The 25,497-nt window shown below is 44.6% G+C and overlaps 1 pseudogene; it reads right to left on the bottom strand.

Moving 5' to 3' along the window:
* Nucleotides 1-1,676: 1,676 nt before the first annotated feature.
* The window catches only part of LOC136123795 (toll-like receptor 12), a 39,045-nt pseudogene continuing 15,224 nt past the window's right edge, over nt 1,677-25,497 (bottom strand).

Genomic DNA, 25,497 nt, shown 5'->3' with positions numbered 1-25,497 from the left:
CGCAACGTTCCCTATTAGCAAAAGCATTTTTAAGCACACACGCCCAATATATGTGTATTTATCTGCTTATAAACGATATACATGTACGTATATAATTACATGAAAAGCTAACTTTTATTGAACATTTACAATGCAGTATTAGGTCCTGCTCTCAGTACTTTATATGTATTAAGTCATTTAGCCTCTCAAAGTCCTTTGATAGAGTGTCTAATACTATTCCATATTACTAAAGCCATATGGCTAAAAAGCAGGCAGTCTAGCTTCAGAATAAAGTGAGATTAGAAACAAAATAGAAATAGAAGTTTTAACACTTTCTTCCTAAACTCCAGTGGCTCATCTTGTGCACCCCCCTTTGAAAACCACTGCTCAGGAGTCTCCCAGGGGCTTTCCTGATAGCACAGTGGTTTAAAATCCACCTGCCAGTGCAGGGGACACAGGTTCATGCCCTGGTCTGGGAAGATCCCACATGCTGCAGAGCAACTAAGCCCATGCACCACAACTACTGAGCCTGCGCTCTAGAGCCTGCAAGCCACAACTACTGAGCCCACATGCCACAACTACCAAAGCCCACGTGCCTAGAGCCCGTGCTCCACAACAAGAGAAGCCACCACAATGAGAAGCCTGCACACCGCAACGAAGAGTAGCCCCTGCTCACCACAACTAGACAAAGCCCATGCACAGCAACGAAGACCCAACACAGCCAAAACTAAATAAATTTATTTAAAAAAAGTCTCCCAGACCTGTGAAGGCCAGTACAGTGTGATCAGTACTTTGAGAAAGGGAAGTGCAGGAGATTGTGGGAACACAGAGGCAGCAGCTTACCCAGGTTGGGAGATCAGGATGGCTTCCGGTCATGGCTGAGCTGAATCTTAAAAGATACTTTTCTCCCCAGAGGAAAGAAATTGGGGGAAAGGGTGTTCTTGGGTGAAGGAGCAGCATGTGCAAAGGCCCAGAGGCAAGAGCACATGGTGTTCTGGGAGTACAAGTAGTTTAGCACGGCTAGAGTACAGAGTGTCAAGGGGGCGGGTTCCCCTCCCAGTGCTGCTATGAGGCTCAAACAAGATGATAGAAATGACCGTGCCTTTGTGTTCTTATTGAGGGAACAGGCAATCAATATGCTGCCTCCTGGACAGTATCCCAGCTTTTTGGTCCTCAGCTGCCAATTCCTCTATAAGCCAAGGGGCCCCTTTGCCCCTTGAAGATCTAGTTGAACTTGGCCTGGACCCCATTCCACAGCTTAAGAGTGCTCAGAGCCCTCCTTCCGTCCCCATACTCTCCATCAATTCCCAACTTTATTTCCTCTGGGCTACAGTTTCCATGACCCCAACCCCTTTGTCCTCTGCCTCATGTGGGTTTCCATCAAAAACAAAAAGTCCAATTAAGCCAAGAACTTCATGGATTTAGTAGGTTTACTGAGGATTTGGAGATTTTGAGATCACATCACATACTGCACTGCCACTTGCCATCTCCCAAATTTTCTCATTCATTTAGAAAGCCTCCGGAGCCTTTCCAAACCTGTGTCCCCAAAGCCACCAGTTGATCCTCCCTACACACACAGCACCCTGACCTCCTGCCAGAAGCCGAGGCAGGCTCACGCACCCACACGTACCCACTCTCTCCCTGCTAGGCTGGCTTGCTTTTCCTCTCCCCCCACCTCCAACACACATGCACCCACTCTAGGCCAACCCAGGCTGCCCCAACCTGCTCCCCAGCCAAGCCCAGAACTTGTCCTTTCTTTCATCTTCCTTGGGCCACATGCAGTAGTCTCCTCTGCAGAGCAGCCAGGACAGCCTAGAGCAGCAAGGGAGCTGGTGGCCGGAGACCAGCTCCAGGAAGACCAGCAGCAGCCCTGGGGGGTGGGGGGCAGCCAGCAGAAGGAAGGCAGCCAGGCAGAGGTCCAGGCAGCAGCGTGGGGTGTGCAGGGCCTGGCGACTCAGCACACAGAGCGTGACCCAGCTCTCTGCCATGCCATCTGCCACCTTGTCATCCACGTCCTTGCCTGGCTCAAAATCCCACTGAAGGAGACAGAAGTGCAGCCCCCTGCCCATCGGAGGGCGGCCCTCCAGAGTAGGCAGCAGCTCCCCAGTCACCCAGCTCTGGTCTTGCCTTCAGTGGGACACAAACACATCATAAAGGAACCTCCTGCCCTCACCCCTCTGACTCCTCGGACCCTGAAGCCAAGCCCTGAACAAGATGGAGGATCCAGGAGTTCCTGGCTTCCTGTAAGAAGGGCAAGGAGATCAGCAGAAGCAGCTGTGCAACACGAGGAGCTTACTAATGCAGACGTGATGGAATTGGAGGCCCAGAGAAAGGACGAAGAGACGCAAGAGGAAGAAGAAGTGACTGAAGAGCCGAAGAGATTCACGACGCAGGAAATGGCGGGGATTTTCTTTATTTCAGGAGGCACTGTTAGTTTTTGAGGCAGAGCAACTGAACGTAGGACGGTACACGAAGGTTGCAGCAGCCGTTCAGAATGCAATCCAGCGGTACTGTGCCATCTATGACAAGAAAAAAAGAGCTACGACCCAGACATCACTGGATCATTTTTTCAAGAGGGTAGATTGAGTTGAATCCAGCAAGGAACCAGAACCTGTGCCATCACCGTCAGGCGTGAGTGAAACTGCAGCTTGCCCTCCGTCTCCTATAGCTGACGATCCTTCAGCTCTACCATCTCCCACCTCCTCTCCCTCCTCCAGTCAGTAACTCTTCTTGCCTGTTCACCCGATGCCCCTGTATGCCAGCTGTTGGACTGTACCACTGTACTTTTCAAGGCACTGTACTGGAAGATTAAAAACGTTTTCTTTATTTTTTGTGTTTGTTTTTTATGTATTACTTGTGTGAAAGGCATTATAAACCTATTACAGCACAGTACTATGTAGCCAGTTGTGTTAGTTGGGTATCTGGGCTAACTTTGTTGGACTTGCAAACATGCTCTCGGGACAGAACTTGTTTGTATGTAGGGGACTTACTGTATTGGGGCATCTGGGGACTTTGCTCCTGGAGGCTGCCATCTAGCGTGAGGTCTGTCTCCCAGTCTAGCCCTAGGACCTAGAGACTTCCCAAGCCCTGGAAAGCAGCCGCAGGCAGTGTCTCTAACCCCATTTTGACCAGATGCAGCTCCTGCCCTGGGCAGCTCACCCAGCAGCTCCTCAAGCAGCACTGAGCAGGACCGGGCGTGGGACTGAAGTGCCTGCGGCTTCCGCTCCCATAGGCTGGACAGCCCCGTGATGCAGCAGGGTTTGGGGCTGTGCCCGTCCCCCCTTACCTTCTGATACCAGAGCCTGGAGAGCTGCCAGAGGAAAAGGTTGGAGGTGTCCTGGGAGCAGAGGGCCTGCAAGCAAGCTATCACCAAGCAGGGAGAGTTGGCAAAGGGCAGGGAAGATCTTGGTGACATTCCAAGTCCCCAGCTGCAATCCCCAGCCTTTTAGAGGCAAGGTCTGCAAGACTGGAAAGACATTAGAAGCCAGCATCCCAGGCTTCCTGCCAGAGACCGCGTGAAACTCCAAGCTGGTCAAGCTCATGGACAGGGATAACACTACCCCGGAAGGGCCAGAGGGGAGATGCAGGTTCAAGGTATGCAGATGCCCTGGAAGCCCAAGGCAGAGCTCAGCACCATGGAGGTATCCAGCAGGCTTAGGGTGGCTACTGCAGGCAGTGGAGCCACCCAGCCCTTGCCCAGGTCTACCAGTGGATTCTTGGCCAAGTCCAACTTCCCCAGCCTCCTTAAGCCCTGGAATGCCTGGCCCTGCAGACAAATCAGCTGGTTTCCCTGAGGTAACAGCTCCCACAGCTGGGGCAGCATGAGAAGGTGACTGGGGACAGGGTGCGCAGTCCATTGTTGGACAGATCCAGGGCCCGCAGTCTTGACACAGCCCCTGTGTCGCTCGTGCCCAGCATGGCACTTGCGGTTGGTTCCTACTCAAGTTCAGTTTCTGAAGGCTGGGCATGGCCTCCAGGAAACCTGGTGGCAGGTTAGTCATCAGGCCACTGCTCTTAAGACCCAAGCTCTTCAAGCTGTGGCAGGAAGCCAGGGCCTCCAGAGCTATGTGCCCTACAAGAGTGGATGCCAAATTCAGCTCCTGCAGCTCAAAGTGTGCAACTGCCCCGGCAGGCAGCTTGGCCGTGTCGGCACTGATCACAGACAGGGTGTCCAGGCTCTGCAGCCCCAGTCCCACCGCTGCAGCTGCCTTCATCTTTGTGTGGTCCCCAGCTTGAGCCCCTGGAGGGCCCCGGGACTGGCCATCTTCAGCTGACTGTTGAATGACAGGTCCGGATCTCCAGAAGCCAGGCATCGCCAAAGGAGGGGCCATGCACTGGGTCTGGGAAGATGTCCGCCAGCTCCCCCACGTTCTGAAGGCAACTATACTTGACACTCAGCCGCCGTAGACTGGGAGAAACCTGGACACCCGTGTTCCCATCCAGGCAGGGGCCCAAGAAAGCGAGGCCTGGAGGGAGCTTAGGTTGCCATCAGGGGTAGGAAGAGGTAAACTGTGTAGGGGCCTGTGAAGAAGAGCTGCTGCAGCTATCCCAAGCTGCCAAGAGCTCCTGGCAGGAGCTGGGTGAGATGCAGACTCAGCCCCAGGACCTTGAGCCCAGGGAAGTGGGAGAAGGCGTCCAGGCACAGAACAGAAGTGGAACCAGAGAGACAGAGCCCCTCCTCACTCTGGGGCACAGCCTCCAGGGTCTGTGTCAGGTTGGTCACTGAGGAGCATGCCACAAGGAGGGGCAGGCTGGAGTCCAAAGGGCAGATCAGGAAGAAGAGGGAGACCAGAGGCAGCCGGAGCCTTCAGTCACCAGGCAGTTGGAAGCTGTCCAGCCTGCGGTCACAGAAGGGACAGGAGCAGACCAGGCAACAGCAAGTGCCCGTCCCATCTCAGCACCAAGCCTGGTCCACAAAGAAAACAGAATCAGAACGCCCCCCCCTCTGCTCCCATCCCTTTTCCAGAGAGGAACCGAGACCCTATCCTTCCCCTGCACACATACATACACAACACTCATAACACTGACAGGATACACAGACCCCCAGGAGGGTCTGGAAGCAGGGTCGGAGGGCCACAATGCTTCCAAACTGAAGAACTGCTGGGAGGGCGGGGCTAGACTCAGAGATGCTTAGAGCTGAGGATCCAATGGTCAGGGAAAGACAGAAGCACACTTGTGGGAGGTGAGACCTACATCTCACTTCCCTGTTGTGAGGAAGCAGGCAGTGTTTGTGAGCACAAGGTATGGCATCAGAGGTCCAGGATCTCACTCTGCCATTGTCCTGAGCAGTGCAGGTCTCCTCTCTGGGCTTCAGTTTCCTCACCTGTAAGCCAAGCATACAGAAACCTACTTCATAAGGTTGCTGCAATATACATACAGGTTTCTCTCCTCAACACTCTCTTTACTAATTCCTCTCCTAACTCCAACAGAAAGGAGGTCTTGAATAAATCAGGATTTTTTTTAAACAGTTGTTTTGTAAGCAAAATAATACATCAAAATGGTGCCTTCATGGGCATCTTGTAATGCTCCACACGGAAGATTCCAAGAAGCCCAAAATTTACCCAAGAGGACCCATAGGGCTCCATTCCTGCCCTTCCAGGCTGGAGCTAGGAAGAACAGTCTGAGTCCTTGACCTTGATTTGCCACTACCAGAATGGAGGCAAGACCCCAAGTGAGAGCAGAACAAGGAAAAGAAAGGAGCTTTACGATTATTTCAAACAATGCTGTAAACCATTCAATACAATTCAATGCCTGATCGTGACTTTTTAAAATAATAAATTCAAAGAGAAGAAAAATTCCTTGATTTATAAAAGGGTATCTACCCCAGATCTATAATAAGTATAATTATTAATGGTGAACCATCACCTGCATCACATTACAGGAATGAGACAACTATAGTTACTTCTGTTTAACATGATAATGGAGGTTTTAGCCAGGAAAATAAGAAAGAAAAAGAACAGAAAATAAAATTATAAAATCATAAGTATTTAAAAAAACAAAAGGGTCACCATTTATAAGATGCTATGATTGTCTACATGGGAAATTCAAGAATTTCTAGAAAAAAACTATTAAAACTAAAGTATGTTTAGCAAAGATACTGGAAACTAGATACTTTAAAAACTTTCTAACACACCAGTGCATTAGTCAGGGTCTCAACAGGAAACAGCACCTTAAATGAGGATTCTTCTAAGAGGTTTGTATGCAAAGAGGCTAATCACAAGGTGTTAACAGTGCTTAGGAATACTACAAGGGGTAGTGTAGGAACCCGGGGCTAGCAATCATAGAAGCTATCAACACTGCTAGAACTGAAGGGATAAGGACTGGGAGAAGTTACCAGAACCTGGAAGGAGAGAGAGTCTTATAGGGTCAGCTGCCTTGAGAGAAACAATGACATTCAGTCGAGTCACAAATCCAACATGAGAGGACGTCACAGGAAGGAAGGAAGTTCTGGAACTGAAAAATTCAAAATCTGTAATGAAAAGTCCATGAGATAGGATTAATAGCATGTTCCACACCAAGAAGAAAATAGCAAACTTGAAGACCTAGAAATAGAAACTATCCTAAGTGAAATACAGAAAGATAAAGTCAGGAGAAAAGGAACAAAACCTCAATGACCTGTAAGAAAATACCAAACAGCCTAACATATGTGTAATTGGAGTACCAAGGGGAAAAAGGGGAGGGGGAGTGTGAAGAAATAACCAAAATTTTTCCAAATTTAATGAAAACTATAAACCCATTATGCCATGAATTTCAAGAAAACCTAAAGATAATGAACACAAAGAAAACCACAATAAGAATGTCAAAATGTTGAAAATAATTGATAAAGAGAAAATCTTATGGGTAGCTAAAGGAAAATTACATAAAGTGACCCATTACAAAAGCAGGAAAAAAGACAAGAATTGCCATTACAGTAACCCTATGTTGGTAGAGCCACCAATGACTCAAAATCCTCAAGAATGAAGATTTTGGTTACCCTACTGGATAAAACAAACAAGCAGACAAACAAACAACAACAGTTGAGGTGCTGGATTAAGCTAAATAGAACATGAAAGGGTTAATGGAGAACAGAAGTAAAATATACCACCAGAAAAGAAAGAACTATAACTACAGATCTGTATTTTCTTCCTTTTAGTGTCATGTGTGTTTTACATTAACTATTGTATTTCATCAATTCTAAGATGCTCATTTTTTTCACGTTTTCAACACCTTTGAAATAAGGCTGCATCCTAAAATTGATTATCTCGCTATTGCTGGTAACCAGGCAACATTCATGGTATAGTTACTATATGCACGTATGCTTACTTGGTCATAGCAGTTTACATTATTATAACTGCATTTGAGTTATGGATATTGTTGTTAATATTCATTTTAGTTTAATTGTCCTTTAAAATGCCTTCTAAAATATTGCAGTACAATTCCACATTGAAATGAAAAGTTATTCTATGTTCAGAAAAAAGCATGGAAAGAAAGCAGTAGAGCAAATAATCTTTGTTGGAGAAATAATGTGGGAGGAATTCAGGGTAGGACTATAAATATGAAGAAGTCTGAGGAATACCATAATCAATATATTCTTCTTATATTTTAATTTTTTGTAGGCATAAAGTTATATAAGATAAAAATCTATATCTACATTAAATAATTATAAAATAGCTCTAAATTATAAGTGATGAGAAAGTATTGTGTCATCATTTAATGGATCATTTTCCTTAATGGTACATAAAATAAGGGTTTATTCAATAAAATGCAGAAATTTATCTTAGATTCAATAAAATGCAGAAATTTATCTATTTTAAAATAATTTTTCTCTTCTTTCCTTCATTATTAATGTTGGTGGTGGTTAATTTTACAATTTATTGCTCAGATTATAGAATTTTTAGACAAAATAGCAGTTATCAGAGGGGTGACCATCGCCCACAGACTGTAGACATGCAGTTGCTGGTGAGATTTAGATTGAATCTTTTGAAGATAATTGGAATACATTACCGGGTTTTGTTTTGTTTTTTAATGGTTGGTTGTGTTATAGTTGGTGGAAGCTTTATTTTGAAGTGTAAGTATTAGGAAAAGGAGTTATGTTAATGGACAGGCAAAGAAGTAGATAGTAGTGAGCATTTATTATTCATCTAGCATCTGAATTACTTTCTTGTGCCTATTTGGTAACCATGTCCACCTTGCCTTTAGCGCTACTGCTTGGAGTCTGCCACCCTAGGATCCTGGTAGCCCTATTGAAATCAGGGAGCCCATTTCAACTGCAGCATCCTATGACAATCCTCGGCCTAAACAGAGAATAGCCATGATAGTATTTTTCAAAGATGACAGTGTTTCCCTCACTAATGTATTTCTCAACACTTTCAATAAAGGATTGTCTTCTGGAACCATTCTAGAAATTCAGTTAGTGGGTGGAGAAAACATTAAACATGGAAATGTCCTCAATATTCCAATCTCCCCTCTCTATCCCTTCTCCAAACTCTATTTTATACCAAGGAATTTATGACACTTTAACTTTGTTTAGTAGACCACTGTTTAGTCTGAGATTCAGCCAACCAAACAAACAAATAATTGGAACTCTTCTGGCTACTCAAGCTAGCCTATTGAAGGACCTCTGGTAAAGGATCCATACAAATAAATTCAGTATAATCTAAAATTATTTTGGTCCCTCCTTGGTCTAGCAAGCACTCTCAGGGTCTATTTCAACATGTATGCTTTAGATTTTGCCAATACAAATCAAAAAAAATTTACCCTTATTTGCCTCTCCTATTGGGTTTGACTTTGTAATTGTCTTCTAGGTACACTGGAATCTGACAGTAGTTATATATCTCTAGACTGTGGAAAAGATGACCTTCCATTTGTATCATGTCTGAATCTGTTTCTCAGCTCCATTCCTCTCCTTCCCCTCTTCTGTTCCATATCACAGGTAAACTGATATAAGTAAGTCATGTTTTCTGACTTCTGTGTGAGTTAAGAGGTTGGAGGGCAGGAGAAAGGGAGAAGCTGGGATATTTTTCCCCCTCCTTCTCTGCTTTGGTAGAACCACCACCACCAGCTACAACACTTCCATGATTCCAACTCCAGTAGAGCAGACCTGCTATAGTTCTGGCTTCCCACTGATTGACCTGGTTGGCCCAAGTAATATACATTTTCCCCCTGTTCCTGCCTCTGGAAGAAATGTAAGATTCTTCCATCACAGTCATAAAAAGTCCTTAGTTTTTAGGTGGACACTTGAGCTGAGTAATTAGTATATGAGCTTGAAGTCTATGTGCCCCTCATTGTTCTATAGAATAGCCACTCAGCCTCTTAGAGCCTTGCTTTCAATGGGCACTTCATTTTATGTGACTGGAAATTTTCATTTAACTGACTCTTTCACCATTGTATGTCTGATCTGTCAGAGTCCCATTGTTTAAAGCTGGATTTTCACTGCCCTTGATCCCAACAGGCCCGCTAACCAATCTTCAGATTCTTCTTCTTTTCCTGAGGGTCTGTTGTTTACACCCACTCCCTGTATACACCTTTGCATCAGTCAGGGTTTAATTATATGCAACAGAAACTGACTTTAGTTGATCAAAGCAGAAAAGAAGCTTATGGAAAGGATTTGGGGTAGCTCATGGATTCTTTAGGGGGTGCGGGCTTGAGAACCAGACTTATGGCCAGCCCGTTACCAAAAAGGGATTCTGTTCGGTCCCTACATTTTTTGTTTGAATTTTATTTATTTTTTTATAGAGCAGGTTCTTATTAGTCATCCATTTTATACACATCAGTGTATACATGCCAATCCCATTCTCCAAATCCATCACACCACCACTCCCACCTTCCACTGCTTTCACCCCTTGGTGTCCATATGTTTGTTCTCTACATCTGTGTCTCAATTTCTGCCCTGCAAACCAGTTCATCTGTACCATTTTTCTAGGTTCCATATATATGCGTTAATATGCGATATTTTTTTTCTCTTTCTGACTTACTTCACTCTGTATGACATTCTCTACATTCATCCACGTCTCTACAAATGACCCAATTTCATTCCTTTTTACGGTTGAGTAATATTCCATTGTATATAGGTACCATATCTTCTTTATCCATTCATCTATCGATGGGCACTTAGGTTGCTTCCATGACCTGGCTGTTGTAAATCGTGTTGCAATGAACATTAGGGTGCATGTGTCTTTTTGAATTACAGTTTTCTCTGGGTATATGCCCAGTAGTGGGATTGCTGGGTCATATGGTAATTCCATTTTTAGTTTTTTAAGGAACCTCCATACTGTTCTCCTTAGTAGCTGTATCAATTTACATTCCCACCAGCAGTGCAAGAGGGTTCCCTTTTCTCCACACCCTCTCCAGAATTTGTTGTTTGTAGATTTTCTGATGATACCCATTCTAACTGGTGGGAGGTGATACCTCATTGTAGTTTTGAATTGCATTTCCCTAATAATTAGTGATGTTGAGCAGCTTTTCATGTGCTTCTTGGCCAACTGTATTTCTTCTTTGGAGAAATGTCTACTTAGGTCTTCTGCCCATTTTTAGACTGGGTTGTTTGTTTTTTAATATTGAGCTGCATGAGCTGTTTATATATTTTGGAGATTAATCCTTTGTCCACTGATTCGTTTGCAAATATTTTCTCCCATTCTGAGGGTTGTCATTTTGTCTTGTTTGTAGTTTCCTTTGCTTTGCAAAAACTTTTAAGTTTCATTAGGTCCCATTTGTTTATTTTTGTTTTTATTTCCATTACTCTAGGAGGTGGATGAAAAAAGATCTTGCTGTGATTTATGTCGAAGAGTGTTCTTCCTATGTTTTCCTCTAAGAGTTTTATAGTGTCCGGACTTACATTTAGGTCTCTAATCCATTTTGAGTTTATTTTTGTGTATGGTGTTAGGGAGTGTTCTAATTTCATTCTTTTACATGTAGCTGTACAGCTTTCCCAGCACCACTTATTGAAGAGACTGTCTTTTTGCCATTGTATATCCTTGCCTCCTTTGTCATAGATTAGTTGACCACAGGTGCATGGTTTTATCTCTGGGCTTTCTATCCTGTTCTATTGATCTATATTTCTGTATTTGTGCCAGTACTGTATTGTCTTGGTTACTGTAGTTTTGTAGTATAATCTGAAGTCCAAGAGCCTGATTCCTCCAGCTCCGTTTTTTCCTTCAAGAATGCTTTGGCTTTTCGGGGTCTTTTGTGTCTCCATACAAATTTTAAGACTTTTTGTTCTAGTTATGTAAAAAATGCCATTGCTAATTTGATACGGATTGCATTGAATCTGTAGATTGCTTTGGATAGTATAGACATTTTCACAATGTTGATTTTTCCAATCCAAGAACATGGTATATCTCTCCATCTGTTGGAATCAGCTTTAACTTTTTTCAAGAGTGTCTTATAGTTTTCTGCACAAAGGTCTTTTGTCTCCCTAGGTAGGTTTATTCCTAGGTATTTTATTCTTTTTGTTGCAATGGTAAATGGGACTGTTTCCTTAATTTCTCTTTCCGATTTTTCATCATTAGTGTACAGGATTGCAAGAGATTTTTCTGCATTAATTTTGTATCCTGCAACTTTACCAAGTTCATTGATTAGCTCTAGTAGTTTTCTGGTGGCATCTTTAGGATTCTCTAGGTATAGTATCATCTCATCTGCAAACAGTGACAGTTTTATTTCTTCTTTTCCAATTTGTATTCCTTTTATTTCTTTTTCTTCTCTGATTGCAAATGGCTAAGACTTCCAAAACTGTGTTGAATAATAGTGGCAAGAGTGGACATCCTTGTCTTGTTCCTGATCCTAGTGAAAATGCTTTCAGTTTTTCACCATTGAGAATGATGTTTGCTGTGGGTTTGTCATATATGGCCTTTATTATGTTGAGGTAGGTTCCCTCTATGCCCACTTTCTGGAGAATTTTTATCATAAATGGGTGTTGAATTTTGTCAAAAGCTTTTTCTGCATCTATTAAGATGATCATATGGTTTTTAGTCTTCAATTTTTTAATATGGTGTATTACATTGATTGATTTGCATATACTGAAGAATCCTTCCATCCCTGGGATAAATCCCACTTGATCATGGTGTATGATCCTTTTAATGTGTTGTTGGATTCTGTTTGCTAGGATTTTGTTGAGGATTTTTGCATCCATATTCATCAGTGATATTGGTCTGTAATTTTCTTTATTTGTGATATCTTTTTCTGGTTTCAGTATCAGGGTGATGGTGGCCCCATAGAGTAAGTTTGGGAGTGCTCCCTCCTCTGCAATTTTTTGGAAGAGTTTGAGAAGGATGAGTGTTAGCTCTTCTCTAAATGTTTGATAGAATTCACCTATGAAGCCATCTGGTCCTGGACTTTTGTTTGTTGGAAGATTTTAAATCACAGGTTCAATTTCATTACTTGTGATTGGTCTGTTCATATTTTCTATTTCTTCCTGGTTCAGTCTTGGCAGGTTATACCTTTCTAAGAATTTGTCCATTTCTTCTAGGTTGTCCATTTTTTTGGCATAGAGCTGCTTGTACTAGTGTCTTAGGATGCTTTGTATTTCTGCAGTGTCTGTTGTAACTTCTCCTTTATCATTTCTAATTTTATTGATTTGAGTACTTTCCCTCTTTTTCTTGATGAGTCTGGCTAATGGTTTGTCAATTTTGTTTTTCTTCTCAAAGAACCAGCTTTTAGTTTTATTGATCTTTGCTATTGTTTTCTTTGTTTCTATTTCATTTATTTCTGCTCTGATCTTTATGATTTCTTTCCTTCTGCTAACTTTGGGTTTTGTTTGTTCTTCTTTCTCTAGTTCCTTTAGGTGTAAGGTTAGATTATTTGAGATTTTTCTTGTTTCTTCAGGTAGGCTTGTATAGCTATAAACTTCCCTCTTAGAACTGCTTTTGCTGCATCCCATAGGTTTTGGATCGTCATGTTTTCATTGTCATTTTTCTCTAGGTACTTTTTGATTTCTTCTTTGATTTCTTCAATGATCTCTTGGTTATTTAGTAATGTATTGTTTAGCCTCCATGTGTTTTTGTTTTTTACATTTTTTTCCCTGTAATTCATTTCTAATCTCATAGCATTGTGGTCAGAAAAGATGCTTGATATGATTTCAATTTTCTTACATTTACTGAGGCTTGATTTGTGACCCAAGATGTGATCAATCCTGGAGAATGTTCTGTGCGCACTTGAGAAGAAAGTGTAATCTGCTGTTTTGGGATGGAATGTCCTATAAATATTAGTTAAATCTATCTGGTCTATTGTGTCATTTAAAGCTTGTGTTTCCTTATTAATTTTCTGTTTGGATGATCTGTCCATTGGTGTAAGTGAGGTGTTAAAGTCCCCCACTATTACTGTGTTACTGTCAATTTCCTCTTTTATAGCTGTTAGCAGTTGTCTTATGTATTGAGGTGCTCCAATGTTGGGTGCATATATATTTATAATTGTTATATCTTCTTCTTGGATTGATCCCTTGATCATTATGTAGTGTCCTTATTTGTCTCTTGTAATGTTCTTTATTTTACAATCTATTTTGTCTGATATGAGTATTGCTACTCCAGCTTTCTTTTGATTTCCATTTGCATGGAATATATTTTTCCATCTCCTCACTTTCAGTCTGAATGTGTCCCTAGGTCTGAAGTGGGTCTCTTGTAGACAGCATGTATATGGGTCTTGTTTTTGTATCCATTCAGCGAGCCTGTGTCTTTTGGTTGGAACATTTAATCCATTCACGTTTAAGGCAGTTATCAATATGTATGTTCCTATTACCATTTTCTTAATTGTTTTGGTTTGTTTTTGTAGGTCCTTTTCTTCTCTTGTGTTACCCACTTAGAGAAGTTCCTTTAGAATTTTTTGCAGAGCTTGTTTGGTGGTGCTGAATTCTCTTAGCTTGCTTGTCTGTAAAGCTTTTGATTTCTCCATCGAATCTGAATGAGATCCTTGCCAGGTAGAGTAATCTTGGTTCTAAGTTCTTCCCTTTCATCACTTTAAGTATGTCATGCCACTCCCTTCTGTCTTGTAGAGTTTCTGCTGAGAAATCAGCTGTTAACTTTATGGGAGTTCCCTTGTATGTTATTTGTTGTTTTTCCCTTGCTGCTTTCAATAATTTTTCTTTGTCTTTAATTTTTGCCAGTTTGATTACTATGTGTCTCGGCGTGTTTCTTCTTGGGTTTATCCTACCCGGGACTCTCTGCGCTTCCTGGTCTTGGCTAGCTATTTCCTTTCCCTTGTTAGGGAAGTTTTCAACTATAATCTATTCAAATATTTTTTCAGGTCTTTTCTCTCTCTCTTCTCCTTCTGGGACCCCTATAATGCAAATGTTGTTGCGTTTAATGTTATCCCAGAGGTCTCTTAGGCTGTCTTCATTTCTTTTCATTCTTTTTTCTTTATTCTGTTCCACAGCAGTGAATTCCAGCATTCTGTCTTCCAGGTCACTTATCTGTTCTTCTGCCTCAGTCATTCTGCTATGGATGCCTTCTAGTGTATTTTGCATTTCAGTTATTGTATTGTTCATCTATGTTTGTTCTTTAATTCTTCTAGGTCATTGTTAAACATTTCTTGCATCTTCTCGATCTTTGCCTCCATTCTTTTTCCTAGGTGCTGGATCATCTTCGCTATCATTATTCTGAATTCTTTTTCTGGAAGGTTGCCTATCTCCACTTCACTTAGTTGTTTTTCTGTGGTTTTATCTTGTTCCTTCATCTGGTACATAGCCCTCTGCCTTTTCATCTCGTCTATCTTTCTGTGAATGTGGTTTCTGTTCCACAGGCTACAGGATTGTTGTTCTTGCTTCTGCTGTCTGCCCTCTGGTGGATGAGGCTATTTAAGAGGCTTGTGCAAGTTTCCTGATGGGAGGGACTGGTGGTGGGTGAGCTGACTGTTGCTTTGGTGGGCAGAGCACAGTAAAATTTTAATCCACTTGTCTGCTGATGGGTGGGGCTGGGTTCCCTCTCTGTTGGTTGTTTGGCCTGAGGCAACCCAACACTGGAGCCTACCCGGTCTCTTTGGTGGGGCTAATGGCAGACTCTGGGAGGGCTCACTCCAAGGAGTACTTCCCAGAACTTCTACTGCCAGTGTCCTTGTCCCCATGGTCAACCACAGCCACCCCTTGCCTCTGCAGGAGACCCTCCAACACTAGCAGGTAGGTCTGGTTCAGTCTCCTGTGGGGTCACTGCTCCTTCCCCTGGGTCCCGATGCACATACTACTTTCTGTGTGCCCTCCAAGAGTGGAGTGTCTGTTTCCCCCAGTCCTGTCAAAGTCCAGCAATCAAATCCCACCAGGCTTCAAAGTCTGATTCTCTAGGAATTCCTCCTTCCATTGCCAGACCCCCAGGTTGGGAAGCCTGACATGGGGCTCAGAACCTTCAGTCCAGTGGGTGGACTTCTGTGGTATAAATGTTCTCCAGTTTGTGAGTCACCCACCCAGTGGTTATGGGATTTGACTTTATTATGATTGCACCCTCCTACCTTCTCCTTGCAGCTTCTCCTTTGTGTTTAGATGTGGGGTATCTTTTTTGGTGAGTTCCAGTCTCTTCCTGTCGATGATTGTTCAGCAGTTAGTTGTGATTCTGGTTTCCTTGCAAGAGGGAGTGAGAGCACGTCCTTCTACTCTGCCATCTTGAACCAATCTCTTGGTCCCTACTTTTTAATGTCACTTATCTTATGATTTAAAATCTGTTTTATCAGATCGGTAAATAATAGTCCATGAGTCTACACTACAGTTCTAGGGAGGTTGAGATGCAAGCCTCTGGTATTTTTTATCTTCTATAGTGAGAAGCAGGCTCTACCTCTCTGTGGTTGGATGAACTTTCTCCCCTGAAAAGAAACATAGAAAGAGGCTTGGATACTGGACAGCCAAAAAGATGATAAACATCCACTGCCCTATGTGAACATACTGAGTTCATGATACATGCCTAGAACGGAGTGCTTAGGGGAGAATGCTTCTTACCCACTCCTTCTTCCTTGTAGAGAAACCCATTAGTATAACCCTCCTGGGTCTCCCCCCCTTCACACCTCCTGGAGGAAGAAATACAACTTACATTATTGATGAGTCTGGGAGAAAACATGAGTGTGTGGAGCTCTGTGCCTTCCTCTCTCCTTTCCCTTTGGTCCTTTCCCTTTGGGAGTACACATTCACATCTGTTTTGTGCACCAAGTTTTATAAGAACAGATGTCACATGGGGAGATGTGCATATTCCTTGCAATGTCTATAAATGGATGGATAAAACTAGCGTTCACTATTATGTCTGCAGCTCTAAGACATAGTCTCCAATAACAGCTCTACAGTAGGAAAGATGAAAGTTTATTCTTTGGCATACTTCTCAACTGGTTCATGAGTCAGGGATGAAAAGGAGGTCCCTCAACCCACTAATATTTTTTACTGTTTTGCAGCTAAATGTGACCTAGCCTCTGCCCCTGGAGGGCTCTCACTCTAGTGGGAGAGGGATACATAGCAGATCATTATAATACACAATGACCCCTGGGTCAACATTTGACTGTGTCACTCCTTAGGACAGTCATCCCAAGCTACAATGCATCTCATGACTCCAGCGACAAGTCCTTCTGAGGTGGGTGTCATCTCGGGCCAGGCTCTGACTCCTTCCAGCAGCAGCTAGCCCCACACGTGACATCTTGCAGCATAATCTGGTCCCTGGCCTCCTCTCCAGTCCCATCCTCCACCAGGTGCCTCTTCTGCTACCACCCCATGGAACTCCTTCAACGTGCTATCTCCAACCACGCCTCTGTGCACTTTCTCATACTGCTCCTCTGTCTGAACTACCTTCTCTCCGGATCCCAGGAACCTTGTCTCCCAGATGCCTCCTTCCCTCTTTAAGGGGCTTACTTCACCCGATCTTATCCAAGGCAGGATCCAAAACCTTCCTGTGGGGAAGAGCTTCTTCCCACTTCCCTGTTGAGATGTGGAGGTCACTTCCTAGAAATACGTAGGACCCACTCCCTTGGGCAATGAAGTCCCAGAAGATGGAAGAGTGAGGTGGAAGGATGCCTCTACCGGCTGCCGGAACCCAGCTGCCGATGGAGGGGAAGAGAGGCAAGGGTCTGTGTGCGTTTGTGCAAGTGGTTTTGAGTGATCAGAATACCTCCAGATCCCTGCAAAGCATCCCCGTCAAGTTCTACTGGTTCCCAGGACATACCTCACTTACGCTCAGGAATGAGCGCTCCATTGGCAGCCCTGCAATCTTGCTGACTTCGGCCCTTGCCACACTCCTCTGCCGAGCTGACCTATCCTTCCGATCCAGATTTACACAGCTGCACCTGCCAAACCCAGCTGTTGTCTGTGATGCCTGCAGCCATGCTGCCTGGCGCCTGAGGAATGCCACTGCTCTCTGCTTGATTGCTGGCTGTCATTCGCTGGGTGAATAAATGAAAGCAGTTGGGCTTTTGTCTACTTCTTATGTTTTGATCTGGTGCCTGGACCTTCCTGTGACCTCTCAAACCCAGCAGTTCCCTGAGCTCCCTAGATAATATGTAGTGGTGGGAAGCAGAACAGGGGAGAATGGTCTCTTCCCTTTGTGTTATAGGCATAACCTGGACACCCAAGGGCCTCACCAGCTTGCAAGGACGAAGGAGGACACAATGTCATTTGGACACAAGTTTTGCTAGCTCCGTACTGTGCCGCCCCTGGACGACTGCCAGGCTCAGAATTATCACAAGATTACTTTGCCCTTGGCATCACTGAGAGTCCCAGCATTGTCTCAGGCATGCTTCTGCATCGGTCAAGGCTGCCACTCAGGCTGCCTCCTCTGCTCTGCCCTGGACATCCCTTGGGCAGATGCTCGCATTGCAGGGCCTGCCTCTGACCACCCTTTAATGATCTGCTGGACTGCTGGTCAATGCCTGGGCCTCTCACACTGAGCCTTGCCTTTTCACTCTTGAAAGGAGAGAGACACTGATCCCCCTCCATGGTGCTCTGCTCCCTTAGAGGGGAAATCACAGCAGGACTTCTGGAGTCCTGAGGTGGCCCATTAGAGAGACTGTCGTTTTGTTTCCAACACCTCCTCTGCCCCAGGAACACCTTCCCCTTGGTTTACTGAGGAAATGGAGCCAGAGGGGCAGGAGCTGTGGACTCGACCCCCACCCCATATCCCCCAGTATAACCACTTCACCGTGCATCCTCACCGCCTTCTGCTCATCTCAGAAGAAATGTTTTTCTTTCTGCTCAAGGCTCATCTCAGCATCTTTGCTCTCAGTCCCAGCCCCTCCTGTCTGCTCTGAGAGCTGCCTCTTACCTAATACAGGGTGCTAACTCCTCTTTCCCACATCTTCAAACTCTCCTCTACTATTTAAAATATTTTCTGCTTGTAAATATTATCAAAGTTCTCCCAACTTAAAAACAAACAACAAACAGTTCTTTGTTTTAGCTTTGGCTACAGTCATCCCTTGATATCCAGAGGGGATTGGTTTCAGGACCCTCTTCCAACCAGCAGATACCAAACTGTGGGTATGCTCAAGTTCTTCACGTAAAATGGTGTGATTCAGTTGTTCCTCTGTATCTGCCGATGCAGAACTAGGGGATACAGAGGGCCGGATGCGTTTCTGCCTCTCTTTTCTTTCCTTCTCCTCCAAGTTATTCAAAAGGGTTGTCTTATACTTCTAACTCCATAACCTCACTTCTCATCCTCAACCCTGCCCTTCTGGGACCATACAAAGTTCTCAAATGCCAAATCCAGTGTGTATCTTCTGTCCTCATCTTACTGGCCTCCCCTACTGCGTTTAACTATTTAGTACCATTTGAGGCCTCCATTTCCTCCCTCAAGGGCAGGGTACCTGAAGCAGAGACTCTGAGTGGCCCCAGTGAGTGCCTTTCCTTCTTTCTTTTTTTTTAACATCCCCCAGAGTTGTAACAGAGAGCAAGGCTGCCCTACTGGACTCTCCATTCCCCAGCAGCCCCTCACCCCATGGCTAGGGGTCGTATTATGAGTTCTTGTCGCCAGGATGTGAGCAGAAGTGATGCAACAACTTCTTGGTCTTACCCTTGGCGCTGTGGACCCAGAAATGGGAGCCTCATTTTAAAGATAGTAGCATCCACCCACCAACCTCGGTCCCAGACAACTCCTTGGGACAGACCTGGTCCTACCAGCCATGGACTACTCAGATCTGGGCTTTTCATGTAAGTAAAAGTAAACTTACATCTCATTTGAGCTGTTGTATTTTGGAAGTTTTTGTTATAGCAGTTTAGCCTGTACTCAAAGTAATATAGCATTGACTCAAGAGCAGGCAATCCACGGACCTCCTAAAACCTACCTCACCCCCAATCTAATTTAAGTCTCTCTTATAGCACCCTGTCCTTCTCCTTCAAAGCACTTATCACGACTTGTGGTTAAATCATTGTTCGTGTAATGTGGGGGTCATTACTGACTGCCTTTCCAGCAACTATCTCCCTTCCGTTCTTTTTATCTCACAGAATCCTGATTTTATTCAGGTATCATTCTTCCCTCATTCGGACTCAGGCTGCAAGAAAAGATGAGCTTAGACCAATCAGATTCTCTCTCTTAGCTTTTGAACTAAGAAACAAATCATGAGCCACTTATTAAAAGGATGTAAGATGGAAAGTTCACAGTGTAGAGGGAGTCAGCGAGGCTACAATGGACCATGTGCCAAAACTCAGAATGAGAGATGCCGGCAGATAGGAGAGAAGCAGGTATGTGAGGTGCAGGCAGATTGCACCGGTGAGGACCTTCTCTTCCTGTGTGCTGACAACACACAGCCACTTGGATCCAGGATTATCCTCCCATTCCAGTCTCTGCTCTTGGCTTTCCATAGACAGCAACTACAATTATCCCTAAAATATATCGTCTTTCCCAGGGCTAGCAAGAGTGTACACCTCTTTCTCGTATTCAGGCAGGCCTGGATAAAATAGTAACTCTGAGTAAACTTACTCAACAAATTTTTTAAATTTATTTCATTGAAGTATATTGATTTACAACCTTGTGTTAGTTTCTGGTATACAGCAAAGTGATTCACTTATACATATATATAATAGTTTGCACCTGCTAATTCCAAACTCCCAATCCATCCCTCCTCGACCCCACTTTCCCCTTGGCAACCACGAGTCTGCTCTCTATTCAACAAATATTTTTGAATACCTACTATGTCCTAGGCACTGTTGTAGGCACTGGGGTACTAGGGAAAATAAAGTCTCTCCCTAAAGACAGCCTAACACATCTCTCTGAGAAACAAAATCAGCTATGTCACCTCTCTACCTGCATATAATTCTTCAGTGGTTCCTAACTGACCTCAGAATAAAGCCCTAAGTTCTTATTATGGTTTCAAAGGCAACCTTGCATGATCCAGCCTCTAGCTACTTTTTGAACCTCAATTAGCAGTTCCTTCACTCCTCCCTTCACTTTCAGCCATATCAGATCGCTTTCAGGTCTCTACGGGTGCTGCTTGTCTCAGGCCTCTGCGCACACTCTTCCATCTACCTGAATGTGGTGAGCAAAGGTAAAAGGCAAGGATGAGGATGAGGATGATGATGAGAACAACACTACCGCTTATAAAACTTTTTTTTTTTTTTTGCAGTGCGCGGGTCTCTCACTGTTGTGGCTCCTCCCGTTGCGGAGCACAGGCTCCGGACGCGCAGGCCCAGCGGCCATGGCTCACGGGCCCAGCCGCTCCGCGGCATGTGGGATCTTCCCGGACCGGGGCACGAACCCGTGTCCCCTGCATCGGCAGGCGGACTCTCAACCACTGTGCCACCAGGGAAGCCCCCTAAAACTTTTGTATATACTTTACATATGTAATTCTCAATCTCCATAACAATGTCACAAGGTAGGTTCTATTTCCTTATTTTACAGATGAGGAAACCCAGGCTACAGAAGTTTAATAACTTGCTTCATATCACACAGTTAAGACACGGCAGAGCCAAACTTTGAATCCAACCCTATTTGACTACAAAGGACAGGCTGCCTAGGCCTGCTGTCTCTGCCATTCTTTAGAACACATATTCTGGAGGCAGACAGACTTGGGTTTAAAGTTGGGGCTCTACCACCTCCTGAGTGCAAGCCAAGCCTTCAATCTTACAGATCAAGTCATTCAATCACTGAGCCTCAGTTTCCTCATCTGAAAAATAAGGTCAGCAACAGAACCTACCTCAGAAGGTTGTTGTGAGGTGAAAATGACAGAATGCATATAAAATGCTTGGCATAGTGCATGGCGTTCACTGAAGCTGGAGATCGTTGTTCTGTTCTCATCACTGTTACCTTCTTCACTTAGGCAAATAGCTCTCTGTCCTGTGCCCTGTCCAGGTCAGAGCTCTGTGTCTTATCACGGACACAACCTAAGAGCTGTGTCCCGCAAGGCCTCCTTGGCCAGGCCTGCACGGCTCTGTGGACGTGAGCTCGGGCAGGCAGAGGAATGGCCTGTAATTGATCCCAGTTAGAGATCGGCAAGCCCCGTCTTCAGGCTGGGGCCTCAGGAAGCAGGGTGCTGCCTGATTTATGTCCCTGCTGCACCGAGGATGACCTGGTGCCCCCTCTACGTGTTCCGGCATCAGACAAGGCCATAAAAAGGAATTGGCGCTGCACGTTTGTTGCTATCAGGGCCGACTTGTACGGTTGCACCCAGCTTAGGTCGACCCCCTGCAGGACCCTCCCCAGGAAATGTTGGTGTGTGCGGCCACCCTGTGAAGTCAGGCCACCGGGAGTTCAGGGACTGTGTACAAAAGGAAAATCACGATCTCATATGGCTTCAGTGACCAGCTACTTGTAAATGCCCCCCGCCATCCTCATCCTGACCCTACAGCTCCTCCAGCCTCAGACTCAGCTATCCGATGGCATGCTGGACGCTCCTTCCCACGTGTCCCACAGGCCCCCATCTGGATGCATCACGTTCACCTCTCTGCTGCTCTTCTCCGCCCATGTGGGCACCACTCCTAGGCTGAGGAAGCCCCTTCCTCCCTGGTCTGGTGCAGCGGCTTTGTACACCTCTGACCACCCTGTTTTGTAATAAGGACCACTTGCTGCAGGTTTTACCCTTATGTGTATCTCTATCTGTCTCCTCTAATAGACTCTGAACTCCCAGAGACAAAAGGCTAGATCTGATTCGTCTTTGCACCTCCACAGCATAGAGCAGAGCCTGGCACAGAGGATATGCCCTAAACCTTTGATGAATGAATGAGTGAATGAATGGATGGATGGATGAATAAATGGATGAGCATAGATGAGAATCTTCCAAGGTAGTTTCTAAATAAAGATCAGGGCTTCTTAAGAGGGACCCCTGAAGTTCTACTGGGAATAGTGGAATTAGATATTAGCATCTGAGAGTTAGATTAACCTTACTAATTGCATACTCTGAGCTCTTCCGTGTACAGATGACTGAGACCCAGAGAGGTTAAATAACTTTCTGGAGTTGAACAGTGATTTAGTAGCAGAGCCCTGGACTAGCCCCCAAATCTCCTAACTTTATAATCCGCAGCCTTTTCTTCTCTTTCTACATGCTGAGCTTGAGAGAGCTCTTCACAGACTCCTAAGCTTGGCTTCCCAAAATAGACTATAGCAGGCAGAGGATATGCTAGACTATCTACCAGGTTTTATAAACAACAATGTGACCCATAGAAGAAAAACTGAGATAAGCTTCTCAGAAATTTCTAGTTCTAAGAGCAAGTATAAGACTATATGACTGTGGGGCCCCTATCCTCTCTAAGCCTCAGTTTTCTCATCTGAAAAATGGGAGCAATGACAGCACCTGCCCTGACATAAATGCATGTTCTTCACTTTAGTCTCTTGTGATAAGTTGTATTGCTATTCCCAGTTATTTGCTGGACTCTCAGTAAGAGGATTATCCGTGTCTGCCCATTGCACCGAGACTTGCAATGCCTCTCTGGGAGGGGGGTGGAGGGAGGATACCTCACTGTCCCCTTGGTGTCAGCCTGGGCCATTGGCTTCCTTTGGCCAATGGAACATGAGAAGAAGTGATGTATGCCACATCCCAGCAGAAGCTTTAAGAGCCGTTGCAAGGTTCAACTGTAGCATTTTTTCCTTCTGTCTCTAGACTACTATAGGACCTGCTCCTTCAGTCTGAGACACAGAACGTGAAGACACATAGAAGAGAACCTAACTGCCCTGCAGCTGTCATGTAACATGAGAAATCAACCTTTGCTCTTGTCAGACATTGAGATTATGGGGTGGTTTCTGCTGCATTGCCCAGCCAATGCCAACTAATAATCTTTTGCTTAAAATATAGACAGACTCATTGGGACATTTTTTTTAATTAACTAATTTATTTTTTATTGAAGTATAACCGCTTTACAATGTTGTGTTAGTTTCAGATATACAGCACAGAGATCCAGATATAGATAGGTGTGTGTGTGTGTGTGTGTGTGTATTCTTTTTCAGATTCTTTTCCCAAATAGGTTACTACAAAATGTTGAGTATAGTTCCTTGTGCTATGCAGTAGGTCCTTGATTGTTTATCTATTCTATATATAGTAATGTGCCTATGTTACTCCCAAATTCCTAATTTATCCCTTCTTTCCCCTTTGGTAACCATACGTTTGTTTTCTGTGTCTGTGAGTCTGTTTCTGTTTTGTAAATAAGTTCATTTGTATCACTTTTTTTTAGATTCCACATATTAGCGATATCATATGATATTTATCTTTCTCTGACTTACTGCATTTAGTATGATAATCTCTAGGTCCATCCATGTTGCTGCAAATGGCATTATTTTATTCATTTTATGGCTGAGTAGTATTCCATTATATTCCATTTTATATATATATACATATATCTCATATCTTCTTTATCCGTCCATCTGTTGATGGACATTTAGGTTGTCCCCATGTCTTGGCTATTGTAAATAGTGTCACTGGGGACATCTTAAAAGGGAGGATGTGGTAAAGATAACTGCAAAATGAATCAAATCCCAGGTAGTCCTAGGGCTAAGAATTAATTAGTGATCAGGGTAAGCTGCCATAATAAAGAGACTCCAAAATACAAGTCTTGAATCAGATACACGTTGACACTGACCTCTCTCCTAAAACAGTGCAGAGGTAAGTGGCTGGTCCAGGGTTGTTAGGCAGTTCTGCTCCATGAACTTGCCCGGAGGTCCAGGTTCCTTCCAACTCACTGCTCCTGCTATGTTTATTGTGTTCTTCTCATCTGCCCCATGACCACATTCCAGCCTGCAGGAAGGAGGAAAGAGAGAGCAAGGACGATCTGTATTCATTCATAGGATGTACTGCTCTCAGTCTGTTGATCAGATCTTACTTACCTGGCCATAGCCAGTATAAGGAGGCTGCAAAAGTAGTTTCTAACCGCGTGGCCTTATGCTCTGATGAAATGCAAGCGGGGCTCCCTATTAGGAAAGGGAAGAAGGGGATAGTTCGGTGGTATTCTGGAGCTGGCTCACAGAGGCTCACGAGAGCCAGTTGCATGTAATTTTCCCCCAATTCCGTATTCATTGACATGATTTGAAACCGGCCTTGGTGGGAGTACTGACACCACAGAAACTGGCAAACACTACAAATCTGTATCCCCCCCCACCCTGCCATCCCAATCTGCCAGAAGAGCCCATTATTAAACATTTGCCAACACTGGGAGTAATGGATACTGGGAGGCAATCAGCAGACTCTGCCACAGTTGGGTCATGGTTTCTTGGTGTCTCTGCTGCCTTTTCCTCTCACTCCTCAGCATTTCCCTCACCTTCAGCTCTGTAAGAAGTCCTCCTTGGTTCAAATTCATGAGGGCAGCTCACGTGTTCTTGCCCCTTCCTTACTCGAGGTTGCCTGCCCTGGGGCCAGGTGCCCACACTTGGGTTACTCAGCTCTGCCCAGGGGTAGAGGGGCTGGACAGGGATCCGGCACAGAGCTGCCTTCAGAGGTACCAGAGGCAGACACCACGGGCAGCTGAGTGAAAGCCTTTCCCCACCCCTACCACTGAGTTTAGACTGTAGGAGGCTCCCCTTACGCCGTTTTTCTAATATTCCTTTTTCTAAAAAAATATCCTTATTGTGGTAAAATACACATAACATAAAATGTATCATCTTAACCATTTTTAAGTGTACCATGCAATGGCATTAAGTACATTCCTCATGTTGTGCCACCATCACCACCATCCATGTCTACGTCTCTGATGCTCCTGTACCTCTTGCGATGAGATGACCCAGTTTGGTGAAAGATACACTTACTGGGGGACAAGAGGTCCCTGGCTGAGGCCGTGCCCTGTATGACAAGGGCATCATTTTGTGCGATAGACATCAGTAGTTTACGGGAGACCCAAGGTTCACACCTAAGGACCTAGGAAATGTGGCTGGAGGAACAAGGGCAAGACAGTCCAGGAGAAGAGAAAGAACATAGGGCTTCCTGGCGGCGCAGTGGTTGAGAGTCTTTCTGCCGATGCAGGGGGCACGGGTTCGTGCCCCGGTCCGGGAAGATCCCACATGCCGCGGAGCGGCTGGGCCCGTGAGCCATGGCCACTGAGCCTGCGCGTCCGGAGCCTGTGCTCCGCAACGGGAGAGGCCACAACAGGGAGAGGCCCACGTACCGCAAAAAAAAAAAAAAAAAAAAAAAGGGAAAGAACATAGGCTTCAGAGTCTGAAAGAACCCAGAACCCAGCCCTGTCCCTTC

Source organism: Phocoena phocoena, chromosome 1 (genome assembly GCF_963924675.1).
Source record: "Phocoena phocoena chromosome 1, mPhoPho1.1, whole genome shotgun sequence".
Classification (NCBI taxonomy): domain Eukaryota; kingdom Metazoa; phylum Chordata; class Mammalia; order Artiodactyla; family Phocoenidae; genus Phocoena; species Phocoena phocoena.
The sequence above is the reverse complement of the archived record's forward strand: the minus strand, read 5'-3'. Positions and strand labels throughout refer to the sequence as shown.